At 43.7% G+C, this 15085-nt stretch overlaps 1 protein-coding gene and 1 pseudogene across 1 annotated transcript in view; both read right to left on the reverse strand.

The window, feature by feature from the left end:
• The window catches only part of LOC143982295 (calpain-2 catalytic subunit-like), a 260340-nt gene that overhangs the window by 113063 nt on the left and 132192 nt on the right, over positions 1 to 15085 (reverse strand). The window lies entirely within an intron of this gene.
• LOC143989535 (U2 spliceosomal RNA) lies at positions 255 to 387 on the reverse strand (annotated as a pseudogene).

Below are 15085 nucleotides of genomic sequence, written 5' to 3' on the forward strand. Positions count from 1 at the left end.
AGAGCCCTTTACCATCAGGCCTCACCCTCGCTCCCATCACTCCTACCTAATTACATTCGGGAAGTACAGGCTGTTCCCCCCTGGTGGGAGAAAGGGGAACAAACGTTCCCTCCTGAAAAACTGACCGGAGCTAAAGCTGCCACAAACCAAGCCAGAAGGCCAGGGTCCCCTCCCCTGGTGCCGATCAGTGGTTCTCCATCCTCATCAGAAGGCTTCCCTTTCGGCTACGAACCACTCCGGGTCACCTTCACACCAGCAGGTTTTGCATAGCAACCACCATCCCTGCTCCACCTCACCGTAGAACAGGGACGGAAGCAAGCGCCACCTCCTGGTAACTGATAAGAACAGATACTACACTTGATCTTAGCCAAAAGGCAGAGAACAGAGACCCATAGCCTGGCCACATGTTATGGGAAGGAAGGAGTTAACAAGTGCATGCATGAGGTATGAGCTGAGTCCATGGCAGGCCCCCTTTCTGTCACTGGGGAGTGAGGTGGTAGAGATATGCTGGACTGGTGCAGAGGGCATGGGTTTTCCTCTGAATTGCAACATACATTACGCAAGGTGTGTAGTGACATGGGAAAGCATTTTTAAGAGGAACTCTTTTTTACTGCATGCACACAGTCACATCTCAGTCTGGAAACTGCCATTTAGCTAGACCGTATCTTCGTATCGTTGTATTTGATTGACTATAAAACATTTTTTATAGTCAACCTGAATTAATCAAAATTATCAGAAACAACTCTGCACACAAGCCCTTTATTTACATTTGATTGACTGACATTAGGATGGATTGAATTGGAGAATGTGTAGCATGCAGTTATTTTACAGCTGCATCAGAGAATAAAAAAAAATACTTTACTATCTAAGGCCCCTTTCACACTGGGCTGTCCGTTTTTACTCCTCTGCTTGCTCAGCGTGGAAGTCAGTCTCTGCACTCTGTGCAGGGATGTACCTGTCAGATATCCGCTCTCCCCTATGGGGGGGGGGGGGGGGGGGTGGAAATCGGATGATTACGGAATGCCTGTCCATTTTCATCCGATCCGATCCACCAGACGGATGGAAAATAGGGTTTGCATCCGTCTGGATTTTGCGGATCCGATCGGATGTCAGTGGACATGTTGCCGCTGACATCCGATGTTCCATAGAGCTGTATAGAGTGACAGTTCAGAGCCGCTGAATACACTGACAGGCGGATCTGAATGGTCCACATGTGGGAAAGGGGCCTTACGCCTAGCATGATCACAGTTGAGTACTGTCTATGATCATTTTTATTGGCACTATAAAAGTTACATTTTCAGGACAAGCTTTTCAGGGACTACCCTCTAGTTCTAAGTTTCAAACAGTACTCATATACTGCTCCACCCTTACAAAAAGGGGGTAGACTTGTACTGAAAATGTATCTGTTAGTATACTATACAATCACAATTTTAAGATCGATGGAAGGTCTAGCACAGTGTTTTTCAACCTTTTTAACATAAAGGAACGCTTGAAATAATTTTCTAGTCTCAGGGAACCCCTGCTAATAATTACTGTATGTACAGCTCACTGAACGTTAGTGTGATGGTCAGTGGGAAGAATGCTCCCTACATTTGTCGTCAGTGGGAATAATCCACTTTTACAGATAGCTAAAAAGATCATTGGTTTCAGTGGGAACTTATCTGAATGGAAGACTATGCTCTTTGCTCACGGAACACCTAGCAACCTCTGGAGAAACCCTGATTGTGAAAGGCTGGTCCAGCATGATCTAGTTTAACAAGTCTCTACTTCCATCTAGTGTACATGAGGGAACATAACATGTGCCAAACTGCCTTTGAGAACATGCTCCTTTGTATCAGACGTTTGTACTTTTTTCCTTGTATGCCAAAAATTTGTGCAGTGAGGATTTCCAGCTATACAGCCATGTGTCTGGATAGTATAAACAAACACATTTCATTAAAGTGAAGAGAAATATATAATAAAGTGTTATGCTACCCTCTATTCTTATCAAGGGGAGTGCGCGATGGAGAATGGGCTCCCAAAAACGAAATTACCATTAAAAGTGGTATTAAAACCAAAAGCAAACATTCATTATATTGCAGCCTACCTATTCTAATGGTGCGTACACTCGGTCAGAGAATCCGTCGGAATGCGTCTTATCGGACCGTGTCGTCAGATAATCCGACTGTGTGTGGTATGCATCGGACTGAATCCGTCTGAATCTCCGTCGGACCCAATTTTCCAACATGTTGGAAATTTTTCCCGACCAACTGGGCCGGTCGGACGTAATCCGATCATGTGTAGAGAATTTTGATCGGACCAAGTGCCACGCATGCTCAGATCAAATTCCTACATCAAAGCTATTGGCTACTAGCCTGAATCTAGTCCCATCGTAAAGAAATTACGTCATCACGTTCTAAAAGATCGGATTTTTCGACAACTTAGTCCGACCGTGTGTATGCAACAGTTTCGGACACAATCCGTCAGACTAAATCTGACGGACAAAATCCGACGGATTTGGTTGTGGAAATCTCAGACCGTGTGTACAGGGGCTTAGACGTGGCAGCTGCATTTATGTTCTATTTTAAGCTCTCTTTCCCTTAGGCTTTCACACTGAAAGTGCTGGCCATTAGCGGTAAAGCGCTGCTCGTTTTAGCGGTGCTTTACCGCTTTTAACCACTTCAATACCAGGCACTTTCCACCATTCCTGCCCAAGCCAATTTTCAGCTTTCAGCTCTGTCACATTTTAAATGACAATTGAGTGGTAATGCTGAACTGTACCCAAACAAAATTTATATAAATTTTGTTCCCACAAATAGAGCTCTCTTTTGGTGGTATTTGATCACCTCTGCATTTTTTTTTCTGCTAAAGAACTAAAAAAATACAGAAAACTTGGAAAAAAAAAAGTTTTTCCTTGTTTCCATTATAAAATGTTGTAAATAAGTACGTTTTCTACTTCACTAATGGGCACTGATAAGGTAGCAGATGAGGTGGCACTGATGATGGGTACTGAAAGGCTGCACTGATGGGTACTTATGGGTGGCACTGATGGCACTGGCAGGCATTGCTGATGGACACTGATTGGCATCGCTGGTGGTCCAGGGTGGCATACCTGGTGGCCATCCATGATCACCATCGCTGGTGGTCCTGACAGCATCCCTGGTAGACCTGGGTGGGCAATCAGCGCAGACCTGCCCTGTCAGCAGAGCCGCAGGATACACAGCTTTTCCTGTTTACACTGTGATCAGCCATGATTCGACACGGCTGATCATGTGGTAAAGAGGCTCTTTGTCGAGATTGGTGTTGCGGTGTGACTGACTGATTGTGACCGGCTCTCTATGGCTGCGGAGTGGCTTGCATAGGAGTCCTGTGGGTCTTTGGCTCCCTTTCAGGACCGAAGTCAGGTACAAATTTAGCCCTGATTCATATCTGAAACAGAGAACAGGGACACAAAGGACCTCTGCTGCGAGCCTCATCTGGCATTAGTGTTCTCAACACTCGTTCTCTTCGTTCCTCTCAAGACCTCCTGCTCTGTATCTCCCTCATCACCTCCTCCCATACTCGCCTCCAGGACTTTTCCAAAGCCTCTCCAATCCTATGGAATGCCCTACCCCAATCTGTCCGCCTATCTCCTACTTTATTAGCTTTTAGACGATCCCTGAAAACACTTCTCTTCAGAGAAGCCTACCCCACCCACACCTAACTATATTTTCATTTTCTCCATCAGCTCATCCCCCCCACAGTTATTACCTTTTGTTTCAACTTGACCCTCCCATCTAGATTGTAAGCTCTAACGAGCAGGGCCCTCTGATCCCTCCTGTATTGATTTGTATTGTAAGTGTACTGTCTGCCCTCATATTGTAAAGCACTGCGCAAACTGTTGGCACTATATAAATCCTGAATAATAATAATAATAATCAGTATGAACCCAGCCTAATACAGGAGGCTTGTCACTGGTCGGATCACCAGGTGAAAACAGAGGGGAAAAAAAAAAAAGCAAGAAAATTGATGTAGCCACCACAGCTAATGGTTGGTAAGCTGAAATATTATACATTTTTGGTTTTGGGTTTAAAAACGCTTTAACTGAACTGGTCAGAGATGTCTGGGACTTCTTTAACAGAGCAGTGATAAACAAATCAGCTAAACAGGCTGATTGCGAAATGATCAGGAAATTCCACCTCCTTCAAATTCCAATTGTGTTCCTGCATCCCCTACCTACCAGAATATTTTTGGAGGAAACCCATGTATACATGGAAGAGGATCAAAACTGCATAGAGATGGTAAACCAGAAGAATGTGACCTGTCTCATCCTAGAATAACATCAGCATACCTCCATCCCTAGATGTTATGCGAAAACAAAAAGAAGTGGGGTTGGGACTTTTACATGAGGCATGTTGATGTGTATAATAATGTATCGAGTAAACTGAATGTCACAGTCCCCTAGGGGTAATTCATAATAATAGTAAGCATAATAAAACCGATAACAGTGAAACATTTATGATACAGAAATGTAGTCATAAAGAATCAATGTATATAAATGTTTACTCCATACATTATTATACACATCAATATGCCTAATGCATATTTTGTTTTTGCATATAGATGGTGTCCCCACTGGGACAAGAAGTCAAGAATCTACACAATTTGTACCCGTCATGAGAAAAATCTTGGGATTACAGTATATACGGAAGTCAATCGCTATTTTTTTTTTAAACTTTACCATACATTTCTAGAAGTAAAGATCTTAAAATAGATCAGTGACAGATGGAAATTATGATTTTTATAGTGACATCAAGCTATCATTATTCATTTGGTTAATCTTCTACTAAAGATAACAGAATACAAAGGTACTTCTACGCCTCTCTGAATCAATATTGGCGGTTATAGGTAATAGATTGGTTTCACTGCGTTGCATAACACATTCGGTTCTCACAGTCACAAGACATTAATTGCCAGATCTAGCCAGATACAGTCAGATCAGGAAGCAAATGACACTCCCTGTAAATGTCTGACATCTACTGAACAAACACTTTTCTGAGAGAAAATCGATCAGCTGGTTTAAATAAGTTCTGCCTTTTGATATTGTTTTCCGCTTGTGGTTAGCTGGCACTGTGGAAGTTTCTGTGTTCTCCTCCATAGATATAAACATGCATGCTTGGCTATCCCCAAAGTGCATAGTTATGGAAAGATCTTTCACACAACATACCTGTTTAGGGCTAAAGTTGTACCAAAAGATGTGGTGACAGCATTGGCTGTGTTCAACCATTCACTGTGTATATGGCCAGCTAACAAGCTTTTTCAAGCTTTTTCAGGGACTGATGTGAATGTATAGTATATAAAGTGATGCATAAATTGTCAGCGCTATATAAATCTGTAATAATTTAAGCTACAGTATATCAGCCATTTTTAATTTGAAATGCCAAATGCCTGTAACAGCTTGTAAACGTGTGTAAACAAGCTTTTCGTTTAAAGGCGTTTATAATGGAGATACATTTTTTGACTATTTGAAAAAAAAAATACGCTTCTAAAGGGAAACGTGACTAAATGCACCATGTAAACGCAGCATAACGGACGTTTTTAAAACGTCGGATACCATCTGTCAAGTTAAATCGTTCAGGAGAGGTTTTAACCAGTTCCCGACCGGCGCACGACGATGTACGTCAGCAGAATGGTATGGGCAGGCAAACTGGCGTACGGGTACATCCAGTTGAATTTGCCGCCCTGCCATCGCATGCGCGCCTCGGGCGCGCACGTGCCGGTCGGGACCCCCGTGAGTCCGATCGCGGGTCCCGCGGACTCAATCGCCGTGGGCATACCTGTGATCGTCTCACGGGGAAGGAGAACGGGCAGATGCCATTGTAAATAGCATCTCCCCGATCTGCCTAGCAACAAGTGACACTGATCTCTGCTTCCTGTGATTGGAGCAGAGATCAGGGTTCACCAACACACAGCCCAGCCCCCCCCCCCCCCACAGTTAGTAACATGCCCCTAGGACACACTTAACTCCTACACTGGCACCCCCTGGTTAACCCCTTCACTGCCAGTGTCATTTACACAGGAAGCATTGCAATTGTATAGCACTAATTGCTGTATAAATGACAATACTCCCAAAAATGTGTCAAAATTGTCCGATGTGTCCGCCATAATGTCGCAGTCAAATAAAAATTGCTGATCACCGCCATTACTAGTACAAAATCATTAATAAAAATGCCATAAAACTATCCCCTATTTTATAAACGCTATAAATTTTGCGCAAACCAATCAATAATCACTCATTGTGATTTTTTTTTACCAAATATGTAGAAGAATACGTATCGGCCTAAACCAGGGGTGTCCAAACTTTTTTCAAAGAGGGCCAGATTTGATGAAGTGAACATGCGTGAGGGCCGACCATTTTGCCCGACATTCTTTGAACCATTGAAAATTCGGTCTAAGTGTGTCCATCCGAGCGCTAATACACGGACCAACAAGAATTCTCTTGCCTTTGTCGCGCTCGTTCCCAACACACAGACGAATGCTCTGCACTTTAGGGGGTACCGTTAATTCTAAATGGTACCCCACACATTGGAAAATGTAGGGTGCTTTTGGTGCAGTGCAATTTAAAAAAAAAAAAAAACTCGGGAACTTCTTTCCCTGCATTTGTGAGTAGGGAAGTCCATTGAAATTAATGGGCTGCCCTACACACAGTACGCAGCCACACAGATGTTGCATTTATGGGATTAAAACAGGTGGTGAGGAGGCAACATAATGCCTCTTTACCGCCATTCAAATGCCTCTGAAAAGAGATCTGTGCATGGATTGCTTTTCAGAAGAGCAGCAGTCCTGGCTAATATCACACACAAGCCCTACAAAAGCAGTTTTAATGGTATAAGAATGGGGGGGGGGGGGTCCGGATTAAACGTAACATACACACAGATACATGCACACACTTGCAGACAAATGCACGCCGCACACACATACAGACACATGCATACACATACATACAGACATACATGCACACACATACAGACATACATATGTGCACACACACATACGTACACACACACACACACACACACATACATACAGACATACATACAGACACATGCACATACTTACAGACACATACAGACTTACATACAGACACATGCGCACACACACACATACATACAGACATACATACAGACACATGTGCACACACAGATACAGACATACATGCACAAACCTACAGATATACAGACATACATGCACACACATACAGATATACAGACACATGTGCACACACACATACATACAGACATACACATACATGCACACACACAGACATACATACAGACACATGTGCACACACAGATACAGACATAGATGCACACACATACAGATATACAGACACATGTGCACACACACATACATACAGACACACGCATACACATACATGCACACACACAGACATACATACAGACACATGTGCACACACACATACATACAGACATAAATGCACACACGTACAGACCTACATACAGACACATGTGCACACACACATACATACAGACACATGTGCGCACACACATACATACAGACACGTGCACACACACACATACATACACATACAGACACATGTGCACACACATACAGACATATGTGCATACACACACATACAGACACATGTGCACACACACACACACACACATGAATAAAGCCCTTTTTCACACTAATTTAGCTTGTAGCATAGTACAGTACCTTTGCAGCTTCCTCATTCAGCTGGGTACTGCACTGTAGGGGGAAGCAGAGAGCACAGCATAATCCTCTGCACTTTACTTTCACTTTTGAAGCTCACGGAGCTTCTCACAGTGCCGGGGATTGGGCTCATCTGACAGCCCTGATCCCGCGGCACACTAAATTGAGAAAGACCAGGCGGGCCGTTCAAAACCGAACTGCGGGCCGCAATTGGCCCGTGGGCCAGACTTTGGACATGCCTGGCCTAAACTGAGGGAAAAAAAAAAAATTTTATATATATTTTTGGGGGATATTTATTATAGCAAAAAGTAAAAAATAATGTGTTTTTTTCAAAATTGTCGCTCTATTTTTGTTTATAGCACAAAAAATAAAAACCGCAGGGGTGATCAAATACCATCAAAAGTAAGCTCTATTTGTGGGAAAAAAAGGACGTCAATTTTGTTTGGGAGCCATGTCGCATGACCGCCCAATTGTCAGTTAAAGCGACGCAGTGCCGAATCGCAAAAAGTGTTGTGGTCATTGGCCTGCAAAATGGTCCGGTCTGAAAGTGGTTAAAAACGTCCCGTGTACATAAGTCAGCACTAAGCCCTAACCAACTGCCATCAGTACAGTGAGAACACCTAGTGGCTGTTAGGGGCAGTACAGGGCTTTACTTAACCACTTCAGCCCGGAAGGATTTACCCACCCTTCTGATAGGTACATTTTTTGCAATACAGCACTGTTTTTTTTTAAGTGGCAATTGCGTGGCCTTGCAACACTGTACCCAAATAAATTTGATGTCCTTTTTTTCCCCACATATAGAGCTTTCGTTTAGTGATATTTGATCGCCTCTGCAATTTTTTATTTTTTGTGCTATAGACTAAAAAATCATCAATTTTGAAAAAAATAAAAATAATTTTTTTACTTGCTGCTATAATACATATAAAAAAAAAAAACAAATAAACAAATAAATGTAGCACCCACTACCTAGTTAGAAGTGAAGATTTTTGTAGTGTAGGCCTGTTTGTTTTGATCTGTGTGGGCAGGGAGTGGCCTGCTGCAGCTATGACTCAGACAGCTTTACTCCATTGTTGCCTCCCTCTTCCTTCTGGAGGGTTCTAGAAGAAGAGGAGGGTTTGAGAGGTGGAGCTATCTGGGGGGTCTCACGAATCCCCAACTAGGATTGGCGGGGGCAGGCCTCCTTGAAATACCCAGGGTCAGACCAGATGGGGAGGAGTTGTTGGGTGGAAGAACTGAGGATGGAGGGCTAGGCTGCCAGGGCCTTTGAAGGAGCTCACCAGCCAAGAGGGCTGGTGACTGACATGTGCAGTCGTGAGAACTGGAGAGGCATGCCAGCGAGGACTGAGAGGAAACAGTCAGAGCTGGGTATGGAGCCAGTAGCGAGGATCGCAATGTCAAGGGCAGTGAAGTTGGGCAGCTGCAGCCAGGAGGGCTGGCAGGGCCTGAAGAGGACTGACTGGGAGCAGTATTCCAGCAGAAGAATAGCTAGCACTAACAGGACTTACATATTTTCTGCTTCATTATAGGGACCAGTGATCCCTGCCTGCAAAGGGCAATTTCTGAGGCCTGGGTGAGCCAGTATCAGGCATAAACATGTACTAGCTGCTCCTAAAGAGAGTGTATTAGTCTGTAAGCAAGAGTTGTGCAGAAGGAGTTTGACGGAGTGTACATAGTTGTCCCTAGCAATTTTGCTATAATTCGAATGGGCATCTGATATTTCCCATGCCCCAGCCAAGTTGAATTCCCCCAATAAAACAACAAAATCAAAGCAAGGGACTGTTAATTTGTCTTGGAGTGTCTGGGAATGCCGGGCAGGGTGTCAGGTAGGCCACATTTCTTAGCAGCCCCTACAAGGGTACCACTACATAAAAAAACAAAATGTATTCATCAGTTTAGGTCAATATGTATTCTGCTACATACTTTTGGTATAAAGAAAAAAAAATTAAAAAAAAGAATCGCAATAAGCGTATATTAGATTGGTTTGCGCAAAAATTATAGCGCCTACTAAATAGGGGGAAGATTTAGGGACTTTAAAAAAAAAATTTTTTTTATTGTTTTTACTAGTAATGGTGGCGATCTGCGTTTTTTTGCGAGACTGCGACATTGCGACAGACAAATCTGACCCCAAGTGACACTTTTTGGTGACCAGTGACACCAATACATTGATCAGTGTATTTTTATAGCACTGAACACTGTATAAATGGCACTGGCAGGGAAGGGGTTAAGTGTTCCCTAGGGAGGTGCCTTCTAACTGTCAGGGGGATGGGCTCACTGGGAGTAGAGAGAAATCGCTGTTCCTGATCATTAGGAGCAGCTGATCTCTCTCTCTCGAATGGGGATACGCCTTGCTTACAAAGGCAGATCCCCGTTCTGCCTCTCTTTCCCGCGATAGTGGGTGGCCGGTGGAATGCGAGCTCCCTCCGGCGACGTGCGTGCGCCCGCAAAAGCCAGTGCACGAACCGTACATCGTTTCACGCAGTGGAGCCACCTTGCCGCAGTATAACTGCGGCGGCTGATCGGAAACTGGTTAAAGTGGATGTAAACCCCATTCATGAAATTTGACCTGGGTACATATGTTCGTAGTGTTTACTTATCTCTCTCCAAAGCCCAAGTCCCGTGTCTTTCTGCTGCTTGGATCTTCTGTTGTCAGCATGATAACTTCTGACAAGCTCTCCGACAACTGAGATAAAACCAGCCTGAAATTTGTGTCGGGGATGGTGCTTATACATACCTCCCAACATTTTGAGATGGGAATGAGGGACACCTACTAGCAAATGTATGTAGGCATAGGATACGTCCCCTGCCACACCCCCTTAAAGAAGAATTAACCAAAGAAAAAGGTTAATTAAATCCACAAGTGCTTTCTTTTACCACTACTATTCCTTTATATTGGCTTTTGAATGTACAAATGCAGCAATTTAGAAACTGGATTAAAGATTTAGCACTGGGATGTGGAGAGGAGGTGTGTGCCTTTCCTCCAATTAGCTCACACACAGTGTATGCCCAGACTCCCCTCCCACTGCTAAAACAGAACATTTTCTAACACAATATGCACTTTCTAAAGAATGTAGGAAGCTGAAGACAGCAGATACACGTAAAACTTACGTAGGGAGATTTGTTTCATCCCTGTGTATCATCTGAGGCGGTTCACTTCACTGGATATATGCAAGGGTTTACATCCACTTTAAAGAGGAACTTTAGTCACAAAATTAAGTCCCGCTAGATGACTTTAGGCTGGCCCTATTACAGCTATAGCTACGTAAAACAATAAAAATAAGCCTGTGTGTTTAAAATGGAGTAATACACTGGCTCACCTTGTTCTGCACATGCTCAGTTGCTTTCCATTTTTAGACACTGTGCCAAATTTGTAGAGGCCGATCTGCTGCCAGGCTACAGATTACTGCTGCTCAGGCAATCTGGGCTTCAGCAAAATGCAGCCTCCCGAAAGAAACAGGAGCAATGCTGGAGGCAAGTTACAGCACACACTCATTTTGGTAGCATAATTATTAATGTGGAATATATGTTCCTTGCTAAAGAACATTATTTTCCATCAAGTTTGTATGGGTAAAGTTCCATTTTAACCACTTAAGGACCGTCTCACGCCGATGTACGTCGGCAGAATGGCACGGCTGGGCACAAGCGTGTACCTGTACGTTGCTCTTTAAGTGCCCAGCCGTGGGTCAGAAGCACGCCGGCAGTGCGCCCAACCCGGTCCTGAGCTCCGTGACCGTGACCAGTGGACCGATTGCCGCTGGTGTCCCGTGATCGGGTCACATAGCTGAAGAACGAGGAGAGGTCTGTGTAAACAAACCTCTCCCCGTGCTTCCTACTGTGGCTGTCACCGATCGTCTGTTCCCTGATATAGGGAAAGGCGATCAGTGACGTCACATGTCAGGCCACGCCCCCTACAATAAAAAAAAAACATAACATCATACATAACCACCAGGGGACAGTGTAGGGGTTAACTCCTTCACTGCCAGTGTCATTTACACAGGAATCAGTGCATTTAAATAGCACTGAAATGACAATGGTCCCAAAAATGTGTCAAAAATGTCCGATGTGTCCGCCATAATGTCGCAGTCACAATAAAAATCGCTGATTGCCATTACTAGTAAAAAAAAATATTAATAAAAATGCTATAAAACGTTCCCCTATTTTGTAAACGCTATAACTTTTGCGCAAACCAATCAATAATCGCTAATTGCAATTTTTTTTATCCAAAAATATGTAGAATAATACGTACCGGCCTAAACTGAGGAAGAAAAATGTTTTTTTTTATAGATTTTTGGGGGATATTTATTATAGCAAAAAGTAAAAAATATTGTATTTTTTTCAAAATTGTCGCTCTATTTTCTGTTTATAGTGCAAAAAATAAAAACCACAAAGGTGAATAAATACCACCCAAAAAAACTCTATTTGTGGGAAAAAAAGGATGCCAATTTTGTTTGGGAGCCACGTCGCACGACCGCGCAATTGTCAGTTAAAGCGACACAGTGCCGAATCGCAAAAAGGGGCTTTGTCCTTTGGCTGCAAATTGGTCCGGGGCTTAAGTGGTTAAGAGGACGTTAAAGCGGAACTCCAGGCTGAAACAAATATTGCCTAAATACAAAAAGGTATGCATTTTCCTAATTGAATTGTGGTGTGTTTTATGTATTTCTTCCTAATCTGTGCAGTAATCCAGTGTAAAAGTTTGCCTCTGTGCAGGAGATTGCTGCAATAAAGACCAATAAATGCTGCTCTCTCTCTCCTTGTGCAGCATGAACCTGTCTTGTCTCCGCCCCCTCCTCGTTTCTGCAGGCAGCCTGTAGTGGGTGGCGTTGCTCTGTCCCTCCCACAGCTCTGCTCAGGCTATGTGCAGTACAGTGCTGATGCCACTGCTACTTTTAGGCTGGGTTTCATACTAGTGCGAATTGGATGTGGGTTTCCCCGCATAGCAGGAGCTTGAGACCGGTGTCCTGTCGAGAAAGGTCCCCCCCCGTCAGATAGTGTCCGCCCTGTACGATAGTGTCCGCCCTGTACTGCGCAGGCGCAGCGCTTACACAGTACGGAGGACAAAGGAGACGCCGAAAGTCTCTGAACATGAACAGCTGTTAATCAGCTGTACACGGCGCCTGCGCAATTAACACTACATTGTGCCGCACACTTCCGATACTCGTGCAACTCTGCAAAGGGCGGATGCATACAGAAGAGGCCGCATGATGGCCAGAGTTCATACAATGGGGGTGGATTTCTCAAAGGGGCGTATTATTGAGAAGCGTGTAAGGAGTGGATGCTCCTTACACGCAGGGCCGTACAGCAGTATAGACATTTATTGACATCATCCCATATTGTTTTATTAGTTAGAAGTTTATTCTAATAATATTTGCCTTCACCCTCATCAAAATGCCCAGAAAATGTATAACTAAAAACAGCTTTCATTACATACCTTGTATGTAATGGACTTGGAAAGGGCACTTTAAAGTGGATGTAAACCCACTCTCATCCTGTCTAAACTACTGCAATATTGGTTATCTAGAAGGATATACGTGCCTCCTGCATGTATACTTATCTGTCAAATGTCTCCCCTCTGTCTGCTATGAGACCCCGAAAAACTGCAGATTTTGTGGGTGGGTCTGTCCTCCAGGGTTCAGTGGGTGGAGTCGTGATGTCAGTAGACTCCCCGCCCACCTCTACTCTCCCCTTATCAGCATGCATTTTCTCCTGTGTATTTTTTACACTGAACTTCTGCAATGATCACGAAACATCCAGTCAAAACCCAGAAAAGTCCCCACATGACTTCAGCATGCCAAATCATGCTGAAGTGTGGAACAGCCAATCCTTGCAGAGCAGCAGAAGAAAGGAGTGGTAGGGAATTAAAAAATAATGCATGTCTCTTAGGCTAGTGCACAAGATATGTAAATCACCTGTCACTCACAGCAAAGGGGAAGATTTGAGGAAGATTTCTCTGTCAAGATTTATCTCACTGAACAATAAAAGAGGATTGCTCAGAGCTAGATTAACTCTTTGTGGCAAGACTGGGCTCAAATGATAGGAAATATTATACTCTACATTATGACAGAAGAAAAAAAAAAAAATGTTGGGTTTACATCCACTTTAAGCCCCCATGCACATGGGCCAAATGCCGGCCGACTTTCGGCCAGTGTGTAAGCCAGTCAGACAGAAGCCGGCTGTTTGGCTAGCTTCTGTTGGAAGTGCATGCTGGAAAAGCAGCAGCCGACTGGCTCCCAATCAGCGCTCTCAGCCAATGGCTAAGAGCGCTGATTGGAGTATTCTGGCGGTAGGGCCATCCCCCTGTCAGAACACAACAGCTCAGAGGGGCAGGTCGCTGTACTAACGTCGGGTTAATTAGTACAGCTACTCAAACCGGAACGGTCAGGTTTTTTGGTTAAAAAAAAAAAGCGAATAAGGTGTACCAGGCTTTACTTTACATCCATTTTGCCGCACTGCTCATCACACATCCACTCTGCATGCAGCTGCTCATCCATCCATCCACTCCTGCATTCCACAGCCCACTTATCTCTTCATGACTACAATGTCATGAAGAGATGTCAGCAGCTAGCATGCGATCAGCAGCAATCACTAACACTGGTGCATTTTCATATATACTTGTCATCCTATGAACTTTGTTTTATTGAGGCATGAGTCATTGCAGCAAGTATATCCTAGCATGTGCACTGTGGGGGATGACTTGGGATCCAACTAGGTGAAGGGCTGTCTAGACTCTAGATGACAGTTCCTTGAGGCATCCTATCTGGTCTTGTTTGGTCTGCCTATAATAGGGGAGCTCCTTGTAGGGGGGACTGTCTATACAGTAGAGGGGGGGGGGGGGTTTAGGTGCCGTTTTGGTGGGGGGCTTGACGATTGTCATGTGGGGAAGGGGGATTCGAGACTTTTGATGCTGTTAATTTTTCATTCTGTTATATCTTATATCAATGAACTGTTCATGATGAGGTAGCTTTTGGGTATGTATACCTTTATTTTAGGGTTGCACAGATACCACTTTTTTAAGACCAGGTACAAATACCATACATTTTTTCAAGTACTTGCCAATTACTAATACTTTTTTAACTGTCATATGACAGTGGACTTTGTCAGTAGTTTAATATTATAAATAAAAATGTATAAAATTGTAAAATTATATATATATTTTACAATTTTATTACATTTTTATTGATGTTTTTTTATTTTTTACAATGCTTTATTTATTGGGGGGGGGGGGGGGAGGGTGGTGTCAGTGTATTTTTTGTTACCGTTTTACCTTTTAAATATTTATTGCAACTTTTTTTTTATCAGCCCTGTTAGGGGTGGCTTTGGTGGGATATCAGGAGCCTAAACAGACCCCTGACATATCCCCTTTGAGATGGGAAAGGGACTGAGGACACAGATTCCC

Source organism: Lithobates pipiens, unplaced genomic scaffold (genome assembly GCF_037356315.1).
Source record: "Lithobates pipiens isolate NorthernLeopardFrog02 unplaced genomic scaffold, aLitPip1_a1.2 Scaffold_1, whole genome shotgun sequence".
Classification (NCBI taxonomy): domain Eukaryota; kingdom Metazoa; phylum Chordata; class Amphibia; order Anura; family Ranidae; genus Lithobates; species Lithobates pipiens.